Raw genomic sequence first — 25,535 nt, 5'->3', positions numbered from 1 at the left:
AGCACGCTCCTTTTTTTTGAATTTTTTTCGATGTACAATGAAAATAACTTCATATTTTGAGTTTTTTCTCATTTTTTTACCTTTTAAAATGCCAGTTACTGTGTGTTTTTTTGTTCTTTATAATTTTTTCTATTTCTTTTTCAATCTCTATAGATATTGATTTTTTTTTGTGGTATGGCCCACGCCGGGCCCACTGAGGTGCGTGAAGGGGTGGATTTGCATTATTTTCTTTGGTATGGCCCACGTAAGGCCCACTGAGGTACTTGAAGGGGTGGATTTGCATTATTTTCTATGTTGTAGCCCATGTGGGGCCCACTGTGGTGTGCGTATGTGTGGCTATAATATACTTAATGCTCTTAACTTTGGGATTTTTATTTTGAAGAATGTGACATCTATATATTTTGCTTTTTTCTTACTATTTAATATTTATCATATTTTTCTTTTAAAAAAATAATAATAATAATAAATAGTAGTATTGTGTAGCTTACGCTACACGCTATAGAGAGTTGAACGCTACGCAACACGCTACTGCTATTTAAAACACTGTTCCTAAGATGAAACCCTTTAGGTCTGATTTCCTTCTTTGTTTCTCATTTTTTATTTAAAATACATATTACCAACCCGATCTTGTTGATGACAATGTAAGAGTCCATTTGGACTTTATGGCATTGGGTTTGGATTACAAAACTAATAATTCTGCCTCCATTTTTAAATGCACTGGGCTGACTTCACTTCAGAGGAGCTTCACACCTGGAAGGTTTTGATAAATCTCAAAGTATGTGAGGCCCTTCTCTTTTGTTTAATGGAATTCTAGTGAGCAACAAGCATGTCAAGTGTTTGATGAAATTCCTGAAACAAATGTGTATGGTATTATCAGTTCGATTGAAGATTCCTGAATTGGACTGCAATGCATCGATCTTGTTCATCTCTGTTTCTCTCCATAAATGTATGTATGTATGTACGTATGTATGTAGTATATATGTATTCTTCTCCAGATAACTGAAAACAGAAAAGGCAGAAAAAATGTCTATCATTTACTGTTTAAGAGTCTAATTAAGGGACAAAGCCCATCCACTGAAAATTTTTCTGCATGTTTTTTAATCCTTTTAGGTTTCCTGATGCTGAAGCGGGTGAGGTTCCTGTCGTGTATGTCATCCGCTCACCCAAGAGCTCACTGACTGAAGAACATGTTAAGGAATTTATTGCAAAGCAGGTATGGGCTTCTCACCTTTATTCTAGATCATCACCATTTTATTTACTGCTTGTTTTCCCAATGTCAGGCCTATTTGTGCTTCTTCTGGTGCATGTTTGTCCAGCATGAGTGGTTGGCACATGGTAATTTTGTAGGAGACGTTTAAAAACTGAAAAGATGTGCACCTCTGGTTTTAACAGGATCTTGACTTTGGTGTAAGCCAGGAGTCGGTTACATCAATCTCCTGTTGTCCATTGATGTCTGATGGGAATCTCAAAAATGCATTTAAAAATGGAATTTGAGATGTGTTGGGATTCCCTCTCATCACAATGAACAGTGGGAAATTGGTGTACATTGATCGCTAGCCTACACCGTTTTGCCATCAGATCTCAATATATAATGCTGGCAGGTTTGGTGGATTTTAAACACTATGCCTTGGGCAACATTGGGTCATGAGCCCTTTGGTTGTGCGCCCTTTTATTAATGGGTTTATTAATTTGTTTACATTCTTCAACTCTAGTTGTGTCCTTTTATTAATGGGTTTGAAATTTTGTAATCGATTAGGGATTCTCTCTGCTTTGTGATATTTGGTTTGCTTCTATTGTTGAATGCTCATTACCACCAATGTCCAGCCAGTCGACAGATCAGATGGTTCATCTGATACATCTCTTGCTATGCGTGACACTTGATACACAGGCACTCAAACTGTATTTAAGGCTCACATTAATTCAAATTAAACTGAATAGATTGTGGGATTGACCATCACTAAGTCACAGTTCCAAATATTTCTAACCTCTGATTTGCAGGTTCTTGTTTGTTGAACAAGGATGGTTTGGATATTTTCTATTTTAATTGTCCAATAAATGTCAGTCAATCAGACAATGAGCTAATAAAATGAGTGTGATATTTGGTTGATGACCCTAGAATTTGGACAGTTCAATTTGATTTTTATTTTTATTATTTATTTATTTATTTATTTTTTGCATTCCATGTATGTTTGGAGAAACATAGGATTGTCTGTCAGTTGCAGTGCCTTCAATCCCTTTCTGGAATTTCTGAAATTCTTCCTAGCACTGTATATTCTATTTCAGTAGTCAAAATTATTCCCTGATATACCTTAATACATCTCCATTGTTTGAGATGGTAGCAAGAACATACAAGTGACAATGGAAAAAAAAAACTAGATAATCCAAGGGAGTTGTTTGAAGCTTCTATTGTCCTCTCCACTTATGTTGATACCATTGATGATAGCTTTGCATTGGCGTGGACTGCAATGCTAGTACTGTAAGTTAGCAATAACTTTTCTGTTTTCCCCAGTTCTTCGGTCAATCTACTCACTCTTTTTTTATTTCTTGCTTCTGCTGGATTTCACATCTGTCCATTTCAATTCTCAACAACAAAATACAACTCTAATAACATTGATACACTGCAGGGACTGATACCAATCTATCAGAATCTCTGAAGCTCAAAGATGACAAGGTTCAATTTTGTCTCAGTAAGAAAGAGGAGATTTTCCAAATTACGGAAGATCAGAACATGCCTTCAGATAGACTCGAAGAAGCAACCATGGGGCATGCATTTCCTCATGAAAAATGAACAGAAATTGCATTCCAATTGAGTGATGTAATCTCATTGTTGCAGAAAAACTGGTTAGGTGTATGTATTTTCAGGTGTATCCTTTATCTATTTATTTCGTCAGCAGATGAACTGCTACCTGTAATTGATAAACTACACCCATTAGATTTAAGGAACTTGGATGGGATTTCTAGCATCCCACAAGTTTAGGAACAGGAGAAACCAAATTGCAGAAAAGAACTTCAAAACCTCCATTATGAAGATTCCTAGCGAAGAGGTCTGTTCAACACAAGCGTATGATCCAAAGGCTTTGATTTCTTTCGTTCTTTTTATAGTGACTGAGCATAAAGATGCAATGTTTCTCACCATACTTGTCCAATTTGAATTTGGTTGCTTTGAGATGCAATGAGCATAGAAACATAAGCATAGATTGATATGCTCCTTTCCTTTTGTTTTTCCAAGATGACAGAGTTAGAAAACAGTAGTAATGATTTGGATTTAAGATCTGGTGAGCCACCATATCGGAGACCCATCATAATATCCTAAAAGCAACAGATTGGAATGTAGTAGTCATCCCATCAATGATGTCTGAATGGAACGGTTAAGCTTCAGTTCATCCAACAACAATCAAAACTAGATGCTCAGAGATGTCCAATCACTACAATTTTTGCCTGCAGCCCCACCAGCGCGGCCCCACATAGGACCTTGATCTTTTTTCTTTTTTTTCTTTTTTTATCTTTTTATCTTTTTCTTTTCTTTTTTTTTTCGGTATTTTTATTTTCTAAATAATTATAATCTCTCTTTTTAGATTCTAAATAACTAGTCCGGCTAGAGTATGAAACACAAGTGAAGTCTAGAGTTTTTCTTGGGGAATTGATGCAAACAGATGAATTCTGGGCTGATTCTAGTCACTATCTTCTACAAATTTAGATTTGAAATTGCTGTGAAAGTAATCACAAGAAAGTGGAAAGGAAAATTTCTAAGATTGTGGGAGTTATCCTAACAATCCACTAGCCCAAAACTAGTTATCCCAAAGAAAATCTCTTATTTGTGTTTTTTTTTTTTTTTTTTTTAAATTATTTTTATTTTTATTTTGTTTTTAAATGTATTTTGGGAGTTGTTTATGGGGCACTCGTCTTTCTCTCTTTCATTGCTTCGTTTATGTTATGTAGTTTTTCTTTCAATGATGTTGTGGCAGATTTGATGTGGGTTCCATTGGAGGAAGAATATTTGTCCTTTTTAACAAGATCTGCTCAGGGTTGTTGATTGCAAAAGATATTCAACCACCACCTTGTTTCATCTAAGAAAGGGAGTCTTTTAATGGGCCAATGCACAAGGTGGGCTTCACCATGACGATCACTTGGAAATAAAATAAGGCTAGTCCACTCTTTGACCATGCCCCACAGCCAAAATCAATGGACAACACTACAAGGTGGTTTTCCAATCTTCCAATATGTTTCTGTTGCAAGATTTAGATTTCACTGCCTTTTTTCTCTTCCAAATTGTTGATCAATTGAGGCAAAACTGAGGCTAAAGGCTTTAGCCTCAGTTTTTATCCTTTTTAGTTACAGTTTTGAACTGAGGCTAAAGACCTTTTTTGTTGTAATGGATCAATGGCGTTAACATTGATTGGAGGTGTGCAACACATTGACGCTTCTGGGACAAAGGTTTGTGGAGTCTTATCTTCTTCCAGTTGCTGACCCAGGTGTGTTTTTATTTGTAATCCCTTGTTATTTGAAGTTGCAGCCTTGCCATGGAATTGGATTGCCAAAATACCATGGAATTTTCAGACATGCAACATCAATGGAAGCAACTTATAGGTTCTATATGTCATCTTTACCATTTCTCTTTTGTTTCAAGCGTGTTATGTTATATTTAGATGCTTGTACAAATATTGAGAATAAAAGTATCTCTTGGGTTTGTATTTTAATTGATGGTACATAATTATGATGATCATTTATTTAGTTTTCAAGACAAATGATATTCTTTACATTACCTTATTTCATTAGTAGCTGACCTAATTTTGGCTATTACCATATATTTAGTTCAGTTTCTTATTAAGGCCTACAAAGAATCCAAACACATTGATATTTAGTCCAGTTTCGTATTCAGCCAAATTTTTTGAATTTTGTTAATGCGATTCTTATTAAACAATCATGTGAGTTACTTTTTGAATGACTATCAGGTGTAAGATTCAAAATAAAAATAAAATTGACATTTTTTTTTTGTTTGCAGATATTTAAGCGACGGACCAAATCCGTCGCTAATTTCTGAACTAGACAATGGATGGATTTGAGGTCCGTATCTTCTTCATATTAGTTAGCGACAGATTTTAATTTTTGCAGCTGATAAGATCCGTTGCAAAAAATTATGACCCAGCAAATAGCCATAGACCAAGCGACGGACAAAATCCGTTGTTTATTTGGTTTTGTGACGGATCTGGTCCGTCGCAAATTCACAATTTTGCTGTAGTGATCTCTTAGCCCTAGCTAAGAGGTATAGCCAACCATATACATGATTGAAACCAAATCTCTTAAACAATGCATTAAAAATAAACTAGGGAAGAAAAACTCTTTAACAGCTACTCCACCCTTGTATATGCACCTTAAGACCTTTCCAAACCCTAGAAGCTTTAGAGCATCCTAGGGAGTCCTATTTAGAAGTGTACACGAGCCGAGCCGAGCCGAGCCGAGCTTTGCCTAGCTCGTGCTTGGCTCGAACAGCTTGACGCTCAGCTCGGGCTCGGCTTGGCTTGACCTTCAAGCTTGGAACAGCATCTCGTGCTTGGCTCGGCCAGTAGCTCAATCCAGTTCGAGCTGAGTTTTCGAGTCGAGTTCGAGTTCAAGACTATGGCGTCCGACTGTACCAGAGATATCGTCCGACTGTACCGAGGTCCTGAGATTTGTCTGACTAGTGGTCGCTGGTCGATGGGTTCAGATTGTACCAGATGTTCGTCCGCCTAGTGGTCGCTGGTCAGATGGGTTTGTCCAGCCAGTGGTCGCTGGTTGGATGAGTTCCACTACTCGGACGAACGCTGCTTGCCAAAAAAAATGGAGTGAGTGCAGGAGATGACTCACTTTAGGAGAGGAATATCGCTAGAAGAGGAGATCGTCCGAGAGTAGACTTCGTCCGGACAGACATTGGAAGGAATATCACCGGCAGAGGAGATCATCCGAGAGTATTGGGCGAACAGATGGCCAATTTGGGCAATTTGGAGGGAGAAATGGGGTTAGGGTTGTTGTTGGACGAAATGGGTAAGGTCGGGCGTAAAGGGTTTTTTTTAAAAAAAAAAACCCCTTATATACTCACTTAAACTCAATCTGAGTCGAGTTGAGCCAAGTCGAGTCAAGTCGAGCTCAATACCGAGTCAGCTAGGTCCAGCTCGGACTCAACTCGAAATGTTCTGAGCTCCTAAAATATGGCTTGACTCGGTGCGAACAGAGTTTTGTTCCGAGTCGAGTCGAGCTTTTTTGAGCTGAGTAAAGCGAGTTACCGAGCTAAGTCTGCTCGTGTATCTCTAATCCTATTTATAGTTGTGGAACTTCAACTTTCACACTGAGTTGGAAAAATCTAGAAATCACCTTAAATTTATGCACTCTGCACAGTTTCTAAAAATAAGCTCGGAGTTTAAACCGCCTCAAATTTACGCACTGCGCAATTTCCCAAAATAGAGTCAAAGTTTTGGAATATGTTTTTTTAGGACAATTTCAGGAATATGTTTGTTTTCAGGACAATTTCAAGATTCATTTTCTTCACTTCAAATCTTTGATTCTCTTCATTTCTTACTTAGTTTTCTTAGATCTTTTCCATATGAATTCTTCATTAATAACTTTCAAATCTCTAAATCTTCATTTAGTAATCTTTTGAGCATAAATCTTCGTTTTAGTATCAATTTCACGTTAAACTCTCGAAATCACCTCGCACATGAAAACATGCATAATTAAATCGATTAAGTACTATTATGTTTATAAAACTAAGGTATAAATAGGAAAAATATATAATATTTCACACTTAATTAACACACTCCCCAATCAGCATTTTGCTAGTCTCGAGCAAAACATGCGTGAATTGATATTCGATCTTTAATGTTCAAATCACTTTCAGAAAACAATCTTTTGTGCAATCAAGTATGAATGAATATAATCTAAATAAGCAAGAGAGCACTTTTGAAAGCCTAAAGTCGAATTACACATGCAATAAATTAAAAAGTTTCTTTATCAATCATTTAAAAGCATAAGTTCATATATCAAAATTTTCCAATGTATTTAGTGAATTCTATTTATTTTTCATAACATACTATTATTTCATAATATTAGCCATGCTCATCACCTCAAGTTTTATTGAATAATAAAGTATTGATTCCGAACTTATCACATTTTCCTTCTTTTTCTAGTTTTTTATTTTATATCGACGATTCCTTTTATTTATTCATTATTTTCAGACTTTTCATTCCTTTCTAATCTTTTAATCATATATGACATTTTTATCGATCTCTTTGTTTTTAACTGGTTCTTTTCATCTTTTTAAAGTGAATAAAATTCTCTGCACTTAATTCTCAATATCTTTCAATGATATACATACTAACAATTAAATTCTAGTACTATTCACAGAAAGCAAATTGAATGTGTCTTATGACTTAGATTAACATGATATTTAAACATCTTCTTAATCGATTAAATGAAAGAACTTAAGTGATAGTCTTAGTCAGTTGATCGAACTCCAAAAATTTTAAATTCAATCTCTTATCTTATCATCATACTCAAAGCATTCTTAATTCCATAAATTATCATTTCCTAAACATATTTTTAGCTTGAAAAAATAAAAATTTTCACAAATTTTACTCAAAATTAAGAAAACACTGATTAATTTACCTAAGCCACACCCCCAACCTAAAACCTACATTGTCCTCAATGTAAAATATATGAGCATGTAATACACATGAGACAACGAAAAGAAATGGGAAGATAATACCTTAAGAAGGAGAATTGAAGGTTTTCCAAGGTTCTTAACATGTAAATGGGTTAGCATGAAGACTAAACAAACTAAAATCAAACTATCCTAACCATAAATCTTATGAAAGTAATTAACTTAACTACACCTCCATCAAACTAGGAGGTCAATCCTAGTACACAGGATCAGTCAGAGGCATGGTCATGTCCTCTAAATCAAACTTCTCAACAAATGGCTTGAGATGATGTCCATTCACTTTGAAAACATTGTCATTTGTCAGATTCTTTATCTCGACGGCCCCATGAGGATAGACATTAATAATAGTGAAAGGGCCGATCTAAAGAGATCAAAGTTTTTTTGAAAAAAAATGTAACCGAGAATTATACAGAAGGACTTTTTAACCGGCTATGAATGATTTTCAAAGGATGTTCCTGTCATGGAACACCATCATCCTGTCCTTGTAAATTCTCTAGTTCTCATAAGCATCATTCTAGACTTCTTCAAGTTCATTCAATTAAAGTTTGCACAGTGAGCCAATGTTGTCCAAATTAAAGTTCAAAGTTTTGATAGCCTAGTAGGCTTTATGCTCCAGCTCCACAGGTAGGTGGCAAGCTTTCCCATAAATGAGTCCAAAGGGAGACATTCCAATAGGGGTCTTAAAAGATGTACGGCAAACCCATAAGGCATCGGTCAAGCGAATTGACCAATCTTTATAGTCAAGGTTAACCATTTTTTCTAGAATTTATTTAATTTCCCTATTGGAAATCTCAGCTTGCCCGCTTGTTTCCGAGTGGTATAGAATACTCACTTTATGAGAGATTATATATTTTTTCATTAAGTTCTCAAATGGCCTATTACAAAAGTGTGAACCTCCATCACTAATGATGGCTCGGGCGTTCCGAAATGGAAAATGATATTTTCTTTTAAGAATCTAATCACCATTTTATGATCATTGTTCCGGCTCGGGATCACTTCGACCCATTTAGTGACATAGTCTACTATTAACAATATGTAAATATTTCCTAAGGATTGGGGGAATGGCCTCATGAAATCAATGCAACAACAAATGAATGCCTCAATGATAAGAATTGGGTTTAGTGACATCATATTTTGACGAGACAAACCTCTCTATTTTTGACAACGCCCACAAGCTTTGCAAAACTCATGAGTATCTTTGAACATCGTGGGCAAGTAAAAGCCGCACTACAGAATTTTGGTTGTGGTCTTTTTAGCAAAAAAGTGATCGTCACGGGCCTGAGAATGACAAAAGGACATGACACTCTAATATTCCTTGTCTAGCACATCTCCTTAGAATTTGGTCTGTATAATATTTAAACAAATAAGGATCATCCCAGAAGAACTTACGTATCTCAGCGAAGAATTTTTTCTTATCTTGGGCAGTCCAATGTGTCGGCGTGAAACTTGTGGCAAGATAATTTGTAATGTCAACAAACCAAGGTAGTTGGGAGAGTTTAAATAGTTGTTCGTCAGGGAACATATCGTTTATAAGTGTTGTCTCAAGGGGATCGGGAAGATCAAGTCTCGAGAGATGGTCAGCCACTACGTTTTCTATTCCCTTTTTATTTCGTATTTCTAAGTCGAATTCCTGAAGTAGGAGGATTTATCTTAACAAGCGAGGCTTACCATTATTCTTAGAAAGAAGGTACTTTAGTGCTGCATGATCAGTGTAGATAATGATCTTGGATCAAATCAAATAAGACCTAAATTTGTCCACAACGAACACTACGACTAAAAGTTCCTTCTCCGTAGTAGAGTAGTTTGCTTGGGTAAAATTTAGAGTTCTACTTGCATAGTGAATAATATAGGGCTTCTTCTCTTTTCTCTGGCCTAACACCACCCAAATAGCATATTCAAACGCAGCACACATAATCTCAAAAGGTATGCTCCAGCCAGGTGGCTGCATTATAAAAGCAATAGTTAACATGCCCTTGAGCTTAGAAAAAGCTTTCTGACATTCTTCACTCCACTCGAATGGGGTATCCTTTCGGAAAAGATTACATAAAGGATGAGAAAGATAACTAAAGTCATTTATGAATCGTCTATAAAATTCAACGTGCCCTAAGAAGGATCGCACGTCACATTTGTTCTTTGGTGGAGGCAGGTTAGAGATAAGGTCAATTTTAGCCTTGTCTACCTCAATTCCCTTGTAAGAAATTATGTGTCCAAGAACAATTCTCTTAGGAACTCAGAAATGACACTTCTCCTAATTCATAATCAAATTTTTTTCTCACATCGATTCAGCACATTTTTCAGATTTTCTAGACATTCGCTAAAGGATGTACCAAAAACAAAGAAGTCATCTATGAAGACCTCTAAATATTGCCCCACCATATCAGAAAAAATACTCAATATGCATCACTGAAAAGTGACGGGGGCATTACACAGATCGAATGGCATCCTTCGGTAAGCAAATGTGCTAAAGGGACGTGTGAATGTTGTCTTTTCTTGATCTTCAAGGGTTATCTCTATCTGGTTGTATCCCGAATATCCATCAAGGAAGCAGCAGTAAGAATGACCAGCTAGCCTTTTTAAAATTTGATCAATGAAGGGCAAAGGAAAGTGGTCCTTCCATGTGATGGTATTTAATTTTCTATAGTCAATGCACATTTTTCAAGCAGTAATGACTCTAGTTGGCATGAGTTCATTATCGGCATTGGCTACGATAGTGATTCTAGACTTCTTAGGAACCACCTAAGTTGGACTCACCCATTAACTATCGGATATAGGGTATATGATACTCACATCCAACAACTTAAGCACCTCAGCCTTAACCACTTCTTTCATATTTGGATTGATTCGACGTTGTGGTTGTCGGAAGGTTTTTGTATTATCCTCGAGATGAATACGGTGAGTACAAATTAAAGGGTCAATTCTCTTAAGGTCCACAATAGACCATCCAAGGGCTCATTTATGCTCAATGAGAGTGGAGATAAGGACACTCTCTTGTTCTTTCTTAAGGTGAGAAGAAATTACCATCGGGTATGTCTCATCTTGACTTAAAAAGACATATTTAAGATTAGAGGGCAAAGGTTTTAGGTAGCTTTGGTACTTTGAGGCTGGACGTTAGAGGTACTACATCGGTTTGAGGTAATTCTTTAAATTGTGGCATCCACCGGTTAACTTCAAGTACTGGCGTAGCATCAAGCACGACATCCATCTCCCTAATCATGTCATCATCTAAATCAGGGGAGTGGGGAGTGGGCCAAGCATGTTTCTAGAGGGTTAGATTATAGAGTCAAAAGTGCTCTATCTTCCACGAAAGAATCTATCAAATTAATGTTGTAGATATCATCAACATCCTCTGATTGTTTGCTCGTGTTGAAAAAAAATATTGAGCTCCAATGTTATATTTACGAAAGATAAATTCATAATTCCATTTCTACAATTAATGATAGCATTTGATGTAGTAAGGAATGAGCGACCAAGAATGACGAGAATTTGGGTGCTCATATCTATGATGGGTTGAGTATCCAAGATAATAAAGTCTACTGGATAGTAAAATTTATCAACCTGGACCAACACATCCTCAATCATCCATCTCGGTAAACAGACTAAGCAATATGTAAGTTGTAATGTGGTCCTGGTGGGTTTTAATTCACTTAGACCCAATTGTTTGTATACCGAAAAAGAAATTAAATTAACACTTGCTAGTAAGTCAAGAAGTGCGTGCTCAATCTTGTGATTCCCTATTATACAAGTGATAGTTGGGCTACTAGGATCTTTATATTTTTTGTGGCAAATTTTGCCTGAGGATGGCACTCACTTTTTCTATCAGAAAAAATTTCTTTTGAATGTTTTGTCATTTTTTGGTAGTGTATAGATCTTTTAGAAATTTGACATATGAAGGTATTTGTTTCATGACATCCAGTAGAGGAATATTAACCTTCAGTTACTTAAGCACCTCTAGAATATGTTAAGAGTTAGAGAGAGGTTTTGGTGCAATCAACAGTTGAGGGAATGGCGCAATCAGCATACTCTGAGGTTCCGGTTCTAATCCATGTGGAGCATTGCTAGGTCTATCATTCTCATCTATTTCTGGGTCCTTAGGCTTTTCAGCTCTTACTAGAATAGCTTGGTCAATTGTCTTCCCACTCATAAGAGTAGTGATAGACTTAGCATATTCCATCTGATTTGAAGAGCTTAGGTCACTTATTTCACATTGTGGTTTTGAATTAGGGAGAGGTTGGGCTGAAAGCATCCCTTTCTCCCCACTTGCTAAGTGTGACTCAATCTTTGAATGGACGATGCAAACACTCTCATTATCATTTTTGATATCCTAGAATGCTTATACAGTATTTTGGTTGAATAGCTCTTGGTTTTAAATTTTTAAATCGTATCCTCTTGAGGTCTTTTTTTATTTAAAAATTGAGTAAAGGCCTCTTGTGGGTTAGTGTAACACCCCGAAAATCGAGGGTCGAGCGCAGGCTCAACTCCCGAGTTCTGATGCATCACTTATGCAATATAGATAGTGATGTTTGAATGTTGTCCGTATTAGTGCATTAAACATGAATGGGATACACTAAAGCAGCATATCATACTCCAGAAATAATTTGATTACGCAAGCGGAAGACTGTGATAGATATATAAAGCATATAAGTGATTATAAGTTCCCAAAGTATGAACATGTCACCAGGTTAAATAATTACATGTGTAGTTCCAAAATTTACAAAATGATACAATGTAGTGGCATCTAGTCTGTATCCCTGTAACCCCGTCAACGTAACTCTAGGTCTACATAGACCCGCCCGAGAGTTGCATATAGGAGAACTCCTCCTCGTCATCATAAAAGTCAGGCTCCGCCTCATAAGCATCGTTATCACCTGAAGCTACAATAGAGTCTAGTTGGTGTTTTAAAACACCGTCCTAGAGCGAGAGTGAGTGATCAACTCAGTGGAGCTATAAGACAAAGGTTAACATGTTATCAATTCAATCAAGCAGTAATGATAAAGTAGTACAACAATCATGTCTTAAATACCCTTTTTAATGCAGGAATGATATGCTGTAATGATGCATGCCTTCTCCTGCACTCCCTCAGCGACATCATCTCACGATCGCGACATGCACCACTGCGGACACATGCACTTCCTCACCAAAGCACATGCAATGCGGTGCATGATCGTGTTAGCCAATACTTAATTAGGTTTATTCATATAACCAGTTCGGGATGCTAAGGTACCTCCCTTTATATCATTTACCCAAACAATGGTCCATCTAGGGTCGTCAATCCTAGTTAATCACATACGATAGGCAAGTTATAGGGCAACGTCACCCCTAATTAAAAAAAATGGTGGATAAGCAAGTTCAGGTCGCTATGAGAGGCTCGTCACCTCAGCGTATACCTAGTTTATACTCAAGGTCACTACGGGAAAGGCTCGTTACCTTAACATAGGCCGACAGCTCGAATACATGTCCTATACCACCATATTCAGCTCACGAGTTTGGGTTGCTAAATGGATACTACGGGAGGCTCGTTACCCCAGTGTAGGCCGACAGCTCGACCACGGTGTCCCATACCACTATGCCCAGCTCATGAGTCTTAGCAGATCGTGGTACCAAGGTTAAACGGGCTTTTCAGTGGTAAGTGGTACCTTAGATTTAAGCAGTTGCGTCTATACATGACGAACATACATTAGGCCAATCGGGTTACTTGACAAGCTCGACTGGTACAAGCATATGTTAAATTAGTCAACATGGAGCGCATAAGCACTCCACGTGGCCTAACCACTATCGACAATCATCGTGCGACCCGGATTCATCAAATTATCCAATGTGGCGAGATTGGTTCTGCCACTTCATCGGGAACCGTTACCGATTGCCTAGACTACGTAGTAGTCCCAATTATACTCAAATGTAATAGGCAGTCAGTCACATATATTAATCATAATAGCATTTGATGAATAATTCAAGCATAATTCCTATTGAGCATTTTATCGAACATATTGAACATATAGTTATACATATGCATTTTAGCCATAAATCACGTAGTAGCAATTTGTATTACATGAGAAAACTATTCATATGAAAAAGGAGACTAAGAATCCAGTCTTAATATACTTAATAAGTACATTCCATCCACCAAATCTCATTCAGACATTTTATCAAACACTTAGAATACATAATACTATATACACAAACTAAATTAGTTATAGTACATATTTTGGTAAATCCTTTCACCAAGGAGTTGTCATACACACAACACATGTATTCTAGGTTAATAATCATGGCAAGCATAAATCACAATTTCACCTTCATTCAAACATTTTAACAAACACATGGAATGCATTTTATATTCACATAATTCATGCACATGTATAGTTTATCGAATACACCGTAACTACGATCATATGGTAGCAATCAAGTCAGATATAAACCATTACTGACATTGAAAGCCTTCAAAACCATAACCTAAACATTTATAGTCCACACCTTCCGTCGGTACGCCGATTACGAACTCGGTTCGTACATTACGCCTTTGTCTATGGCACAACGACTACCTAAATCATGAAATAGGTTAGCTATTTCACCGATTCCTCTATTTGGATTCCTAAAACAGATTAGGGTTAGGATTTCTTATCCAAAAATGGATTCAGATTCGATGGTGTAGTGATATAGGAGGGTTGATTCAGCACATGGAGCGGTGGGAACGAATCCCAGCAACTCTCTCTCTCTCTCTCTCTCTCTCTCTCTCTCTCTCTTCTCCTCACTCTTTCATTCTCCTTTCTCTCTTCTCTCTCCCAGGGTTAGAAAATTCGTAGAAATGAGAGAGGGGTCGGTTAAGGCCCTTATATAGGCTCAGAAATGATGTCAATGGCCCCAGGGCCATGGTATACTTAGGTTATAACTAAAGAGTGGCTGTTTCGGGGCAACGGAGCTCATCTAGAGGTCCCTTTCCTGGATACGGTCCGAAAAAAATTTGATGACAATGGATCTATGCCAGGTTAAAGTTTTGGTCCGATTGAATTTGTAGATCGACCGTGGAGGACTAGTTTCAGTTCAACGGCCATCGTCACTTGATTAGGGCCACAAGTGCACTAACATGTGTTGGAAAATTTCCTTGATCCAAGGGTGTAGTTGGGTCAGAATCTGATAGTCTGAAATCTTAAATTTGGCTTGCAAGTGAACGACCCAAATTACTTAAGTTTGAGTTCACTTTCTAAAGATATTCGCGTTTCCCACACACTTTGCTCCGGGCTCAAGTTGTGCATTTTTAGATACTATTTGGACTTGATTCCAGCGATGGTTGTCAAGCCCAGTAAGGCGGTCATAATCATATAGTTTCACGGTAATCGGACCTTTGACGCACAGTCTTGGTCTGATACAGAGTTTCAGTTTGTTCCCAAGAGCAACTGGGTTTTGAGATTGATCCTAGGTTTCTAGGTAATGTAGAGTTAGCGATTCAACTAGGTTTGGGTCTTACAGTTCGTATAGAAAGCGGTTCAAGCTAATGTACTAATTAATTTAGTTTAATACTTAGTTAATTTTTGTCTAATTTCTACATAATTTAATCCTTAGCGATTTCTACCTGAGGTGATTCTCGAATCTTTATACAGATTTTTTCGAGACGTTAAAATCTACCCCCCTTAAAGAAAAATTTCATCCTTGAAATTAGTACCTTTTCGTACTCCTTAAGAATCTGAGGGTAGTTCTTGCGGACCTCGACTTCTGTTTCCCAAGTAGCTTTTACCTCAGTGTGATGCGTCCACAGTACTTTCACAAGCAGGATAACTTTACTACGTAACACCTGTTCCTTCCTGTCTAAGATACGTGTTGGTCGTAGTACATAAGTAGCATCTTCACTCAACTGTACCTGCTCTCATTTGATAATGTGGGAAGGATCAGGAATGTATTTCTTTAGCATCGATACATGAAATACGTTGTGCACGCCTGTGAGTGGTGTGGGCAAAGTAAGGCGGTACGTTACCACACCCACTCGGTTTAGTATTTAGAATGGGCCAATGAATCTCGGCGTGAGACTCCCTTCATTGGAGAAACCTTCAGAAACACATGGTTCCCAACCTCAAACTCTAGCGGTCGTCGTCTTGTATTGGCGTAACTCTTCTTTCTGCTCTGTGCTGCCAGAAGTCGACGCCTGATAATGTCAATCTTCTCTAAGGTCGCCTACACTAACTCCAGGCCAATCAAACTCTTCTCGCCAACCTCTACCCAGTAATGTGGTGCTTGACATGGGCGCCTATACAAGGCCACGTAGGGGGCCATACCAATACTCTCCTAAAAGCTATTATTATAAGCAAACTCAGCATAAGGAAGACAGTCATCCCAACTGTCTTTGGAATCAAGCACATAAGCGCGCAGCATATCTTCCAACACCTGATTCACCCATTCCGTCTGCCCATCCATCTGTGGGTGGAACGCGGTACTAATCTTTAATTTCACACTCATTGCTTCCCGGATATGAGTCCAGTAAATAGATGTGAATCGCGTGTCTCAGTTCGACACGATCTCCATCGGCACTCCATGCAGACGTACTATCTCCTTGATGTACAGTCTGGCCAAATCATCTGCAGAGTTCGAAACTTTAATTGGGAGAAAATGACCCGATTTCTTCAACAGGTCCACAATCACCCAAATGGAATCATGTCCCCTCCTCGTCTTTGGTAACCCTAAAATGAAATCGATAGAGATAAAATCTCATTTCCATTTAGCTATGGGTATGGGCTGAAGTAAACCAAGAGGTCGGCGATGTTCAGCCTTGACCTTTGGCACGTGAGACAACGGGATACATAGTCGGCTATGTGGGCCTTCATGTTGTCCCACCAGTACAAGTGATTCATATCTCGATACATCTTCGTACTACCAGGATGCATCGTCATCTTCGAATTGTGAGCAGCTTCGAGAACTTCCCTTCTCAAGTCATGAAGATTTGGGACGCATAGGCAACCACGATAACGTAAACCCCCATCCGTACCAACTCTCCATTCAGAGTCCTCATCGTCACTCGATCGCTTTCTTAACTCTACTAACCATTCATCTTTCCCCTGAGCCACTATGATTCGGTCATCGATAAGTGGTTGTACACGAATATGTGTGACGCTCTTGAACGGCTCCTCTACCGTAAGTTTCTGCTCAAAGTCTCACACAAACTCCACCATGTTCCATTTATCCATCATCAGGGTAGCTGTACATGCTATCATTTTCTTGCAGCTCAACGCGTCTGCCACAAGGTTGGCCTTGCTGGGATGGTAGGAAACCTCAAACTTGAAGTCCTTTAAGGTTTCCATCTACCGTCGCTGCCTCATAATCAAGTCTCACTGTGTGAATATATATCTGAGGCTCTTGTAGTCGCAAAAGAGCTCGAACTTCACTCCATAGAGGTAACGTCTCCAGAGCTTTAATGCAAAGATGACGGTCGTTAACTCTAAGTCGTGCGTAAGGTAGTTTTCCTCGTGCTTCCTCAACTATCGCGATGCATATGCAATCACTCTGTCCTTCTGCATCAGAACACAACCCAAACTAACGCAAGAGGCATCGGTGTAAATGGTATATTTGACCCCCTGCTTTGGCAATACTAGCACGGGTGCAGATGTCAACTTATCCTTCAGTTCCTGAAAGGCTACTTCTACCTTCTCATTCCAGGCAAACTTGAGATCTTTTTGAGTGAGCTAAGACAACGGTCTAGCTATCTTGGAAAAGTCTCTAATGAAATGATGATAGCAACCTGCTAGGCCAAGGAAACTCCTCACTTCAGTAACTAAACCGGGCTGCTCCCAGTCTTGAACTGCGGTCACCTTAGCAAGGTCCTCTTCTTTTCAGAAGTCACACTTCTTGTACTGGGCAAATAACTGGTTCTTCCTGAGCATATCAAAAACTACTTGCAGGTGCTCCTCATGATCTTCCCCACTCTTGGAGTATATCAGGATGCCATCTATAAATACGATGACGAATCGGTACAGATACGGCTGAAACACCCAGTTCATCAGGTCTATGAACATGGCGAGTGCGTTTGTGAGTCCAAATGACATCACCAGGAACTCGTAGTACCCAAAGTTGGTTCTGAACGCTGTCTTCTGCACGTCTTCATCCCTTACGCGCAACTGGTGATACCCTGACTGCAAGTCGATCTTTGAGAAATATTGTGCCCCTTTCAACTGATCGAACAGATCATCTATCTTGGCCAAAGGATATTTGTTCTTCACTGTCACTTAGTTCAACCTGCGATAGTCAATATAAAAATGCAGCGAACCATCTTTCTTCTTCACGAACAACACAGGTGCTCCCCAAGGAGACATGCTAGGCCGTATGAAACCTGAATCCAACAGGTCATCAATCTGTCTCCTCAATTCCTCCATCTCACATGGAGGCATGCGATACGTGGGTAAGGAAATGAGTGTCGCACCAGTCATAAGGTCGATAGTAAAGTCTATCTCGCACCGGGGAGGTAATTCGGGTATTGTCTTAAACACTTCTCAGAAGTCTGGGACCACAGGCATGTTTTCAAGTGTCGGACCATTATGATATTTCAACAGGGCAGAATAGTAAAGAACCCGGAAGGGGCAACTGACCTAAACGGGGAACAAGAAGGTCGTGTTTTCGGGTCCGTGTGCCATCACCAGTCGGGTCTCGCAATCGATTTCAGCCCTCATTTCAGTAAGCCAATCCACGCCGAGGATGGCGTCATAATGGTATATCGTGGTGACAATCAGGTCAATACATATCGTCCTACTCCCTAAATCTATCAAGCAACCCTCACATAACTTAGTGGCATCTGTAAAAGTTCCTGCTGCTGCAATAACTCTCACCCCAACCATAGGGGTCGTATTCAACCCTAAGCTTTGACTGTAAAACATGATATCATCGAAATAGTGGACTCAGTGTCCACTAATAGGAATACAGGTGTACCTTGGATGTGGGCAGTGACCTCGAAGGCTAAAGGCACTATAGTTGCTGACTCAGACGCTTCAGCTGCAAGCGCATGTACTCACGCCTGTTGAATATGGTTCAGCTGCAGTGCCATAGGCCGTTGAGGTGGCCTAAATCGAGGTGCAGGTGGTGCTGATCGTAAAGGTAGAGCTGAGATGGCCTGAGGTAACTGACAGTTGATCTTTTGAGGAAGCGCGAAGCCGATGTCCCTCATCTTGGTGAAACAGTAAGTGTCAGTGTGGCCCGACCTCTTGTAGTAAGTACACCACAAGTCTGCTTACCACAACTGAGTCAGTGGAGCCGTAAGTCTGGGAGGCGAATCTGCGCATGGCCTCTTGTCGAGGAATGGTCTGCTCGGTAAATCTGGTCGAGGCCTTGGGCCCACGAGTACGTGTGAATAGGATAGTTTATCCTCATCCTGCTCAGCTCGCAGAGACATGTTCACTAGTTCAATATAGTTGAGAATGCTAGCGCAACACATCTTTGTACGTATCTCAGGTCGCAGACCCTCAGAAAATCGCCGCAGTCGTATCGGCTCGTCTACCAATATCAAGGGAGTGTATCTGGCCAGCTCTGTGAACTTATTTTCATACTCGGCCACAATCATTCCTCCCTGACGGAGGCGAAGGAAGTCACTCTCCTTCTCATTACAGTACGTGAGGGGAAAGTACTTCTCATGAAAGCGGATATCAAAAGCTTCCCATGTCCATATATACTCAGCAGGAACTGTCCGTAAGATGCTGTCCCACCAGAGACTAGCCTCCTCAAACATGTATGTGACCAACTCAACTTACTCTGCCTCAATGCAGTGCAACAGCTTCAGCATCTTAGAGATGTGGTCAAACCAATATTCAACCTCCTCGGGTCTGTGAGTACCCTCAAAAGTGGGAGGTCGAAAGCACTGGAATCGCTCAAATAAGCTGCTGGCACTCAGGTTCCCAGTAGGGTGCACAGGTGGTGAGGGTGGAACCACATTTATGTTATGGGCAAAGGCCCCAGCGATGGTGGTCCAAATTTGCTGCTACTGCATAAGGAGCATCATCTGCTCCAACCTATCAGGAAGAGGAGCTTGATGCATGTGGGGCATCGATGAAGACGGATGGTTCTGCTTTGGAATCGGTGGTGCAGTAGGTGTTAGCCCATTTATGGGGCCAGTGGCTGGCTGAGGATCCGGCATAGTGTCACTGTCAGGGCCCAAACTGGGGTCCGTGTGGCTATCGCTTAGAGGAGGTGCCCCGTTAAACGATCCACCAAGTGCAAGAGTGTTATAGTTCGAGTGACTTTCAGAGGCATTCCCTATACACAACATAAGGTACAACATGTGTAAGATTTTGCATAAAAACACTCAATTTCTTAAGCATTCTAAACATTTCATAGAAAAATGAGCTTCATGCATTTCATTTAACCAAAATTGTCACAATACATGAGATGTAGTATTACATGGATCATGATAGAAGATGCATGTGAGCTAATCTAATCAAGGCTTTAAACACCAAAACACACCAACAACTCTACCCTACTACTAGGCCTATCAAGGCTGTAACATAGGAAGCAAGAAGAGCGAGGAAAGAAAAGGCCCAATGACGACTACAATATAGGACTAGTCGTCTGAATCTAGTGATGGTGGAGGAGCGCCTTTATCCTTCAGACAGCACATGAGAGCCTTCAAGGTGTGAGACACCTTCTTAAATTTCTATTTCATGAAGGCCCTATTCTCTTCAAGTTCGGCCCGGGTCTCTCTGACCTCTTGTCTCAGGGCAACTTAGCCCTCCTCAATCTGAGCCAAGCGGGCTTCTAAAGCAGCCCAATTACGGTGGTGCTCATGTGTAGCAGGTGGAGAGCCCTCATTAGAGTCTTGGGCCTCATCTTCTTCCTCTTCCTGCTTTCCTTCTTCCTCGCTTCCTTCCTCTATTTCATTTCCATCCTCTTCTTCATCACTTTCTTCCTCTTCACTTCCCGTCTCATCCTCACTCTCATCGAGTCGAGCTTGACGTTGTCGTGGCCCTATACCCATGTTGTTAAGCGTAGTGTCATTAATAAAGTAGATCAATGCAAGATTTTCTGAGCCAAGTCTGTAGTCGAATTCACGAGCAAGCTTACATATGAGTCAGCCGAATGGGAGTGAAATGTCTGTCCTAGGAGAGCGTGCAGTCTGAACTATCTATAGTAGTATGTACGTAGGCAGGCACAGCTTGTCTCCTTGCCAAGCTCTGTATAGGAAGTCTACCATCAGACGTGAGCATTCGCTGCGATTGTTCCACCTGGGATACACGTTATGTGTGAAGATGTGGTAGAGTAGGCGGAAGTCATTGGTCATCTTGGTCGCTGGGAGACAGTTGCCTCGATTCCAGTGGATTAATCTTTTACAAAGAAATCACGTACGGCGATCTCTTTCACACACACTCCTGAGATTCCTCTCACTAGTATGAACCTCTCCACATGGAATCCCCATGATTTGGGGTATCAAGTCTACATTGACAATGGCTTCCCATCTTCCCATGGGGATAGAGAACTGCAGAAGCTCCAGTAGTGGGTCGGGCGTAAAAGGCTCGGATAGTGCTCTCATTTGCACGCGACTTGCCCTCAAATATGGGTCCTCACCCAGCGTCTAACAGGAGGTCCATTGCCAGATAAAGCCTGAATAGATTTTCGTCCACGTGTGCTTCAAAGATGACTCTACGGCCTTGAAACTTGCCATGTCCCATGTCCTCCTGTAGAACCCTCTCGAGAGGAATCTGGGGATCGAGATCCCACTTTGTCTTTAGCTCTCATGCGGTGCTTGTACTTGCTTTGGCACTCGATTTCTTCCTTGGACGAATTGGGCGGCTAGGCCCAGCTTCATCTATGGAAGCCCTCTTCTTTCCCATGAGGGAAAGAAGTGTGGAGAGAGAAAATAGTAGCCACGAGCTCAAAAAGAGCTATGAAGTCAAGGGAGCTTGCAAGATGGAATGGATTGGTGGATTTGGAGGTGTATGAGACATAAAGATATCTTGGTGTGCTCAAATGAGAGGGATTAAGGGGGATAGGTGGTTGTAGAAGATGGGTTTGAGAGAATGGTGGAGGTGGGTGCAAGAAAAGGAAGAAGATGAGATTGGAGGGGAAGATTTGAGATGAAAAATCAAAGTTTTGGAGGGGTTGGAAGGGTATAGAGGCTAGGTGGGGGTGAAATGAAATAAAAAGGGATGATATAAGGGGTCCCACATAATTTCATGGGCCCCACGTGCGTGTACAATGATCAGGCCACCCGTCCCGTTCCGGTCTAACAGGCCTGCTGAAGGTGGACCGCGAGGCCTCGACCTAGGGCGTTGGCATCCCCCCCCCCCCCCCCCCCGATTTGCATCGTTTGGCCCCCCGAGTTCGTTTAAGACATTTCGGGTCCCATCTTGCGCATATTCATGCGTTCCGGTCATTTGAGTGTGGAATAGGCTGAATGATCATCTAAAAACCCGTCGATTGATGGTCTGGAAGGGAATTGGGGTCATCTTGCATAATCATAGATACATACGGGTCCCATTTCTATGGTTAGTTTCGCCCATTGGCGAAACTTGGAATCTTACGTTCGTTTCTACATTTTATCGATCCCTCTTAAGTCAAAGTACGTCAGTATGCATCGTGTTACCATAACCCAGGTCCAGTTTAATCCAAATCATACTCTAATACCAACTTGTAACGCCCCGAAAATCGGGGGTCGAGCGCAAGCTCAACTCCCGAGTTCCGATGCATCACTTATGCAACATAGATAGTGATGATTGAATGTTGTCCATATTAGTGCATTAAACATGAATGGGATACACTAAAGTAGCATATCATACTCCAGAAATAATTTGATTACGCAAGCGAAAGACTGTGATAGATATCTAAAGCATATAAGTGATTGTAAGTTCTCAGAGTATGAACATGTCACCAGGTTAAATAATTACATGTGTAGTTCCAAAATTTACAATGTAGTGGCATCTAGACTGTATCCCTATAATCCCGTCGATGCAACTCCAGGTCTACATAGACCCACCCGAGAGTTGCATATAGGAGAACTCCTCGTCATCATAAAAGTCACGATCCACCTCGTAAGCATCGCCATCACCTAAAGCTACAACAGAGTCTGGTTGGTGTTTTAAAACACCATCCCAGAGTGGGAGTGAGTGATCAACTCAGTGGAGCTATAAGGCAAAGGTTAACATGTTATTAATTCAATCAAGCAGAAATGATAAAGCAATACAACAACCATGTCCTAAATACTCTTGTTAATGCAGGAATGATATGTTGTAATGATACATGCCCTCGCCTGCACTCCCTCAGCGTTTTCCACACACTTCGCTCAGGGCTCAAATTCACTTTTTAAAGATATTCGCGTTTCCCACACACTTAGATCCGGGCTCAAGTTGTGCATTCTGGATACTATTTGGACTTGATTCCCGCGATGATTGTCAAGCCCAGTAAGGCGGTCATAATCGTATAGTTTTGTGGTAATTGGACTTTCAACGCATAGTCCTGATCTGATACAGAGTTTCAGTGTGCTCCCGAGAGCAATTGTGTTTTGAGATTGATCCTAGGTTTCTAAGTAATATAGAGTTAGCGATTCTACTGGGTTTGGGTCTTGCAGTTCGTATAGAAAGCGGTTCAAGCTAATGTACTAATTAATTTAGTTTAGTACTTAGTTAATTTTCATCTAATTTCTATATAATTTGATCCTTAGTGATTTCTGCCTAAGGTGCTTGGGTCTTTGTACGGATTTTTCCAAGACGTTACAGTTAGCCGTTTGTCCATTCCTCCAATTAAAATTTATATGGTTTCTTCATCTGAAATTGTATGTATTTGAGGTGAGTCCTCTGAAAGGTCTTGGGTAGTTGTTTACAGCATTTGATTGCTTGTTCAATATTTCTTGAAAAGTAGGAATTTTTGGACAATTCTCAGTTGTATGTATGTTACAAGAACAAATACCACAAACAACTTCCGCAGCCTTTTCGGGTTCTACCTTCTTAAGTTCTATGGCCTTGACTTTTCTTGTGAGATTGGCCACTCTTGTACTCATATCGTCTTCCTCTTTTAAGACATAAATTCCACCCATTTCCTTTGATTGAGTAAGTTTAGAAGTGGTGAGTCTTGGAAATGTGTCCCATGATTGCACATTTTTTGCCAATTGATAAAGGTAATCCTACGCGTCATCGGCCTCTTTATTCATGAATTCACCATTACACATCATCTTTACGAGCTGACACATTGGTGAAGTTAATCCGTTATAGAAAAAACTTATTGTTCACCATATTTCATAGCCATGATATGGACAGGAATTCGTAAGATCTTTAGACTTTTCCCAGCATTGGAAGAGGGTCTCTTCCTCTTTCTAAGCAAAGTTCATGATTGCCTTCCTTAAAGTGTTAGTTTTATGAAACGGGAAAAAGTTTTTGAGAAATTCTTGGGTCATCTCGATCCATGTACCGATGGATCTTGGCTTTAAGGAGTGCATCTATGTCTTAGAATTCTCTTTCAATGAATCACACTGTGTCCTCAGACACGTTTGGGAAGTGTAATGTTGCGACTATTTCATCAAACTCTTTGATGTGTAGGTATGGACTTTCAGAATCTAGTCCATGAAACTTGGGAAGGAGTTGTAATCACTCCAAGTTTGATGTCCACGTTTCCTGCATTAAGTGAAAAAAACTTGCAGGAATGCGTACTCACCTCCATTGGTTGTAAATAATCTCGTAGAGTATGAGGCAGGGGTGCATTGTGCACCTCGTTTTCATCTTGGATTTCCTCTACTGGAGGTTGAGGTTGATTTGCAGGTTGATTTGCAGTCATTACTTAAATTGACTCAAAGGATCTCAAGTGGTGTCTAAATCGATGATGGATAGGCAACCCTTCGATTAATCCTCCTTCACTTAAGAGACGTTGAGTGTTGTCATGAACTTACTTAGGTATAAAACACTCACAGCCCTTAAACAACTAAACAAATTTAGAAAAAAAAACTAAATAAAGCAAATAAGAAATTTAGAAAAGATAAGAGAGAGTTGGAGAGAAGTTACCCGATTAAGATTGTTATGCTAGGGTTGTACAAAACAGAAATCAAAGTTAGTTCTAGAAATAAATTCATAAAATTCTAACCTAGAAACACAAAAGAAGAACTAATCCTAATTTTAAAACAATTCCAAAACTAATTAATCTCAGAAAAAACGCAACCGTAGTGCCCTACAACAGTGCTAAAAAATTGTTCACAACCCCAAGTGTAGGGTCGCAATGTAGTAATAACTCGGTAAGATCGACGTCGAATCCACAGGGACTAAACTTGTACGTATTCTGAAAATAACTAGAACTAGAAATAGAAAAATATCTAAATTGAAATCTGAATAATTGAGAGTAATGGTGAATAATGTTGATTAAAACTTATGAATTTAAAGGTGGAAACTAGGGTACCAAGGATCCACTTGTAACTATCAAGATACTACCTTACTTGATTCAAGGAACACAATTGTAATTGGAGTTCTATCCTATCCAATTGGAAGATAAAACAATTATATTAAATCTAAATTTTTCATTAACCTAATTCTCAATGTAAGAGAATTATGATGATTGGAAGGGATTCCATAACCCTATCATGCCTAGGAGATGATGGTGAACAATAGAATTTACCAATTTCACTATCTCAAAATAGGAAAAGAATATATCTAAAGCTATCACAACATCTATTGTAATTTGAGTCACAATAAATTATAGAAAACTGAAAATATTTCCTTAATATCAAACTAGAAATGAATAAAATTCAATAAGAACAAAAATCAAAGAAAAATAAACATTCAAACACGCTACAACCTTCACATCTTAGCCCTAGCTAAGAGGTTTAGCCAACCATAGACATGATTGAAACCAAACCTCTTAAACAAAGCATGGAAAATAAAATATGGAAGAAGAAAAACTCTTTAGT

At 39.7% G+C, this 25,535-nt stretch overlaps 1 long non-coding RNA gene across 1 annotated transcript; it reads left to right on the top strand.

The window, feature by feature from the left end:
- Window positions 1–556: 556 nt before the first annotated feature.
- LOC131252005 (uncharacterized) lies at window positions 557–1,514 on the top strand. Its single transcript, XR_009174095.1, has 3 exons — window positions 557–775; window positions 878–954; window positions 1,111–1,514. It is a non-coding gene; the product is annotated as an uncharacterized LOC131252005 (long non-coding RNA).
- The last annotated feature ends 24,021 nt before the right edge of the window (window positions 1,515–25,535 follow it).

The sequence above is a fragment of the Magnolia sinica genome, chromosome 7, assembly GCF_029962835.1.
Source record: "Magnolia sinica isolate HGM2019 chromosome 7, MsV1, whole genome shotgun sequence".
NCBI classification, from domain to species: domain Eukaryota; kingdom Viridiplantae; phylum Streptophyta; class Magnoliopsida; order Magnoliales; family Magnoliaceae; genus Magnolia; species Magnolia sinica.
Note: the sequence above shows the minus strand (reverse complement) of the source record. Positions and strands in the feature narration are given on the sequence as shown.